Source organism: Lotus japonicus, chromosome 1 (genome assembly GCF_012489685.1).
Source record: "Lotus japonicus ecotype B-129 chromosome 1, LjGifu_v1.2".
In the NCBI taxonomy this organism is placed as follows: domain Eukaryota; kingdom Viridiplantae; phylum Streptophyta; class Magnoliopsida; order Fabales; family Fabaceae; genus Lotus; species Lotus japonicus.
The window spans coordinates 46,948,995-46,954,999 of NC_080041.1; the positions used below are offsets into that span (position 1 = coordinate 46,948,995).

Here is a 6,005-nt window from a genome sequence, read left to right on the forward strand (position 1 = left end):
CCCCTAGTTAAAACTAATGAAACCAGAAAGAAAGCAATAACATGAGAACAATGTTATGATCAAAGTTAGGATAGTTAAAATTAGTACTTAATGATCATGATTCCTTATCTTACATATAAAGATGCAACAAAACAGGACTAAAGAGGAAGTTCACACTATTTCCAATCTCCTTACCATTAGAAACAAATCAACACCAAATCCCAACAAATAGGACTTTGGAAAAAGCCACCAAACGAACCTGGTTTTTCCTCTCTAAATCAAAAACTTCCACACCTGCATATCCTTAAAAAGGTTTTTTTCCAATAGAAAAGAGGAAGGGGCAAGGCTATTTCCATTCATTCAAGAAAGCTCTTATAACTTTTAAGACTAAGCTCATTTTCAGTTGCCTTGCTCCAATGACAATGTCAAGCAGATTCAAACGTTCTCTAATCAGAAAAAAATAATAACAATCGCAACAACGCTGCTAGGAACCTCAAAAACTCAGAGAACAAAGTTTCCAAAACACTCATTAAACTGTCAAAACAATAGACTCATAAAACTGTGGGTGGCACCCCTTGTGCCTATTTATATTATATCATTGGCTTACCCAAAAAAACTTCTCCACTAATTAGCATATCTAGTCATAGTGCAGCCTTCATTACCATTTTAATAGTCAATAGTTGTTAAATTTAATCTGAATAACATTGAGGATAGGGTGTATTTAAATCATTTGTTGCAAGTTCATAAGATAGTCAGCAACTCAGCAAGTCCAAGACAATTTTCCAAGAGCAAACAGTCAAATTCTTAACAGGAAACAATCTATCTCTCAATAATCAAGTTTGAAACAATACTTATGAATGTGTCCATGGTTTGAATATAAAACCAGAGATAAATGACAAACAAAAGCTGAGGGGATATGGGAATCCATTTATCCACAAACACACATTTATCCTGCCAGATTATAGGAAACAAAACACCCACATCAACATCCATAAAACTGAATTCATGCTTCCTTACAATAAATCAACTAAGTATCCCCCAGAGGGAAATATATTAGTATTTATTTACATTCTATTTGCATATTAGTATCATTTAGAGAACCTAGCTACGATGAAGCATGTAGGAAAACTTCCCATCAACAACTTACTTACCATGAACAAAGTAATAACTGGATTAGCGATTACACTACAACATATCTCATCTACAACCACGCCCAGAAAACCGTTGCGCAATGCAAAAAACCGTTCTCTATTGCATTCTAAAACGGTTTCCAAACTGTGGTAGTCTAAGGCGTTGCCTATTCTTTTGAAAACGGTTTTACTGATCAAAGGGAACCCTAAGAAAAAACCGTTTTCTTTGGTGTATTGTAGGAAACGGTTTTCTGGCTATCCTAGGACAACGGTCAGCAACCTGTTTTCCTTTAGTGTAATAGAAAACCGTTTTCGTTGACTATGAGGGAACACATATAAAACCGTTGTCTATAAGGGAACACATATAAAACACGTTTTGTCGGTGCTAAACCGCCAGAAATGGCTTTATAGCTGCCAAAAAAAATAAACTTCCAATTATACCCCTACATAAAACTTACACTCGCCCCAATGCCCTAACCATTCAATTCATTACCTATATGGCAGCATATGCAAGAATAAGATCCACTAAATTGAAAAGTAAAAAATGAAAATGCAATTTCTGACAATAAAAGCATTAGAAAATAATATCTCCCATAATATTTTATTATTTTTCATTAAAAGTACACTATTTTGGTTGAACTACAAGGGAATGAGAGGACTTGCAACCTAACAGTAATTAGAGTAACATGAAATGATTACCCATCATTGCCAGGAAATCTTAACAAAAAGCAGAGCACTGGGTCCAATCCATAATTTGTTAAGATTATCTACTCATCAGATCAAATAAAATGGAAGAGAAGCTAAGTACCTCCAACAAAAGACATGTCAACACTTCCAAGAAGTTGCTCCTTCCATTTCCTCAAACTTTCATCATCCTTTTAAATGATCCAGTGCTTAACCCTGTCACTAAGTTCCCCTTTTAAATCAGATTAAAGTTTGATGATATCAATTATCTAAATCCATAGATCATGTGTTTTCAATGTGGCACTACAGAACGACAAACTCTAATTAATAAGAAAGAGATGCTTCAGTTCACCTGAAAAGCCTTGGAGATTATATCATCCTTGGAGATACTGTGACCTGATTCAAGATTAGCTCAACAACCTCATATTCATCAGGATTTTGGACTGGGAGAAGCTAAGCATAGAAACAAGATTAGGAAGAATCACATTAGCAAAAAGTCTCAGCGAATCTCTGACCAATATCAATCTACACGTGCTCATTATCTCATTTACAAATCACCAGAAGCAACCTAGAAAGCTAAAATCAATCTGGCATGGCAAAATATCAGGTATGTTTGTGTGATACTGATACGTGATTCAAGGATTTTCAAAATTAGTTTTACATTGTATTTTAATTCTCCTTATTTAAGCCATTTAATAACAGTAGTTACTTTTTTTTCATCTTCTTCCTTTTATAAGCTGCAAGACATATTGGAAAGATTATAAAAACCACACTACAACCTCAAAATGAAAAAGAAAATGTTTACCCTCAAAATGATCTTGACAACATTCTTACAATCCCAAATCAACATACACTAAAGCTGTTAAACACTGCTTTGAAACACTACACCCACATAACAAAAAATTCATGGTGAGCAGAAAGTACTTAGCTGCAGTAGTAGTAGTGCAGAAATACAAAAACAGATAATGCATCAATGATAATTAAGAAGGGAACTACATTCATGCACAATGCCAAAAGAGTGAGCTGGTGATAATAATAGTACATAGCCCTTAGCTATAAACATAAACGCTCTTGAGCTATATCTATAAACATAAACAGATAATGCATCAAACCTGAATGAATAAAGCATATCTATTCAAATGCCTGATGCCTTTGGAAAAATAAAATATTCAAAATCTCAAATTCTCCATAGTATAGTTTGACATGGAAAATGAAGTATAGAAAACCCATCCTTACATTGGGACTATCTGTGTGCTTGGCTAGCCTTACTATCTTGCGGGAGTTCCATGATTCTGTTTACCTTAAAGAGAGAGATAGCATGCATCATTAGTAACAACCAATGTATAGCAGGAAAAGATGAAAGTAAATAATAAAATAAGCAGGGCAAGGAGGGTAAAAATTTAACACATATTATGCAAAATTATTAACTACTGATCGAAGGAGGAATAAACTTTAATAGAAAGAAAATGTAGCCAAATGGAAACAGATTTCCTGAGACTACTCACAGCTCTTGTTCATGCTAGCGTTTTTGAAAGCATCCCATTAGATTCAGGTGGTTCCCACATCCTGAAAAACCCCAAGTTTAAAACATGTTATATATTTATTTCTTTAAGTAGTCCAGTTTTGCAGTACAAGTTTCCCTTTGTAATGACATGAATCAAAGGTACCAAGGAGACTAGATTTAGACCAAGAAAAATAACAATCACTTCCAATATCAAGCTATACTTACTAGGCCAATATCTGATCCAGCACAGCAGTTCTCCACTCTCACATAACCTAAGAAAGTAAACACGAGCATATAAACTAACACATACAGAGTGAGAAAAGCACAATGAAAACATAAACCGAAAGTCTATGTGAATCGACGGGGCTATTTAAGATTTCATGCATCACCCATGTGCGGCTAGCTGCATAAACATTGAAGTTTCTATACAGCACAAATACTGTTCAAAACTTCAAATAACATAAAGACTATGTTCATATCTTCTATAATCTATGTTCAAGAATTGATAAATTCAAACCTAAGATCTAATTCTTTCTTATACAAACTTTTAATTGGAATTTCACTTATAAGAGTCCTAGCATATTTAGCCTCTAATAAGAGAACAAAGCTAAGTTTTCAACATGCAATTTATCCGTCAAAGTCGTGGACCAGAACCACATGAAATTTCTCAGAGACATGTTCTCAAACATCACATGGCAAACCGCACCAATTGATAGAGAACAGGGCAAGGAGCATTATGCTCAAGGAGGAGAAAAAAACAAGGAAGCAAAACAAAATGGAAGAGAAATCTAAACTTGAAGAGAAACAAGAAAGCTGAAAAACGTTGGAGGCTTGAAGCATTACCTTCCAAAATCGATGAACATGGTGAAGTGTAATTGATGAGCATTCGCAGAAGATCTCGGAGTGAAGGTCAGAGAACAAAGTTTCCTAGATGGAGCAGTATTCTAATTCATCGTCGCAGCATGAGAATCACAATTTCTCAGAGCAAGCGAGATCGGAATCGGCGCCTGAAATCAGAGATTCAAAATCGATTGCATGAGGCGAGGATGAGTGAAATCAGAGATTCAAAATCTAAGAAGAAGAAAAGCCCTAGAGACAGAGTGATGAGTGAGAAAGAAAACCAGAACCAGAGAGAGGTGAGGGTAAGACACGGTGTCGCGGTAGCTCAGACGCGGCGGACGACCGATGCATGGCGGTGATGCGCGGTGGCGGTGATGCGCGGTGATGAGGGAGCTTCGTCGTGTCAATGGAGCTTCGCGGTGAAGAAGGAGCTTCGCGGTGAAGAGGGAGCTTCGTCGTGTGAGCTTCACCGCGCCGAGGAAGCTTCACGGTGGAGAGGAAGCTTCGCGGTTGATCACGGTGCAGAGGGACTTTATCGATTCGAGGGAGCTTCGAGAGAAAACCTAACGAAGATTGAAAAAAAATGATTTTAACGATTTTCAGTGCTTTGTTACTTAGATAAGGACATTTTTACAAATTATGAGAATTAATGGGGACTTATCTAAAAAGAATGAAAATTAGTGGGAAACGGTTTTTTTAGCTATAGATATATGTACAACGGTTCTATTTGGGTAGCATAGAAATAGTGGGAAAAAAACCGTTTTCCTTGACTTTTTACATACCTAGAGAAACAACATTGGAAAACGTTTTCTAATGTAATCTAAGGCCACAGTTTTTCATCCGTAGCAGAGCGTATCGTTGCAATAGGCCTAAAATGTTGTCGTGTTAGAAGTATTCTCTGCCTCACGTCGCTGCCTCACTCCACTTCTTCCATCACCTAATATCCAAGAGTGCCTAATTAATCACAAAATGCAGCCAGTTTGTCTATTATGTAGATCCTGCACCAAAACAATTAAAACAATAAAGTTCAGGTTTTGAAGCACAGAATGAGAAACAACGCTGAAGGATCACACAACATCCTATTTATACTATGTTGCAGAAGGTGCTACAACAAATTTAAATTTCAAAATTCGAATTGAACACATCTTACCAGCAAAACTTCACACGATTTCAAAAGTAAAGTGTGCAATAGGCTTAGAGAGGGTTCGGTTTTCGAAGGTCTAGGGCTGCTAAAGTTAATCCTTGCAGCAGAAAGAAGACAAATGAAGAAAAAAACGTGTCTGTTTTTACCCTCTGCTAATTGGATGGTTGTGGCGGTTTGCGTAAACAGATAAAGATAAAATATGAGGAATCACTTAAATTTGAAACGATGCACACTATTAGGCGGTTTGGGGCGGTTAGAGAGAAACTAGGGCATGATAGTCTAGATTACAGCCTGGAATTCTGGAATGCACTTGAAAACAGTTTGAGATCCAATCACGTGCTGGACACTAATCAATGTACCACGTGTTCAATTCTGAAAGTTGCCAAAAATAGTAATTCGAATTTCATTTAGATTTTTTTTTTAAATTCTGCTAACGTGGCGCAAGATGGGGTGGGTTCCTTTAGTAACACGTGGCAAACTTTCCTTCTAATGGTTTCTCCTTTTATTTATATTGAGAATATTGAGATATTGAGATTTATATTGAGATATTGAGATATTGAGATTGAGATTTCTCACTTTTACAAGATTAATTGCTCTTATGTAGAATCATGTATCGGAATGGCCTTCTTCCACGTTTGACATCACTTTTATTCAACGGAAAAACTTAGATACAATACCATTGATACTATTGGTGCTGTTTTCCAATAAAAAAGAGACATTTGTC

The 6,005-nt window shown here is 36.2% G+C and overlaps 1 long non-coding RNA gene across 1 annotated transcript; it reads right to left on the bottom strand.

Annotated features, from left to right (window-relative positions):
• Window positions 1–1,215: 1,215 nt before the first annotated feature.
• Window positions 1,216–4,687, bottom strand: LOC130731870 (uncharacterized). Its single transcript, XR_009016860.1, has 7 exons — window positions 4,425–4,687; window positions 4,141–4,304; window positions 3,523–3,569; window positions 3,299–3,359; window positions 3,030–3,093; window positions 2,146–2,246; window positions 1,216–2,009 (listed from the first exon to the last, which is right to left on the bottom strand). It is a non-coding gene; the product is annotated as an uncharacterized LOC130731870 (long non-coding RNA).
• Between the last annotated feature and the right edge of the window lie 1,318 nt (window positions 4,688–6,005).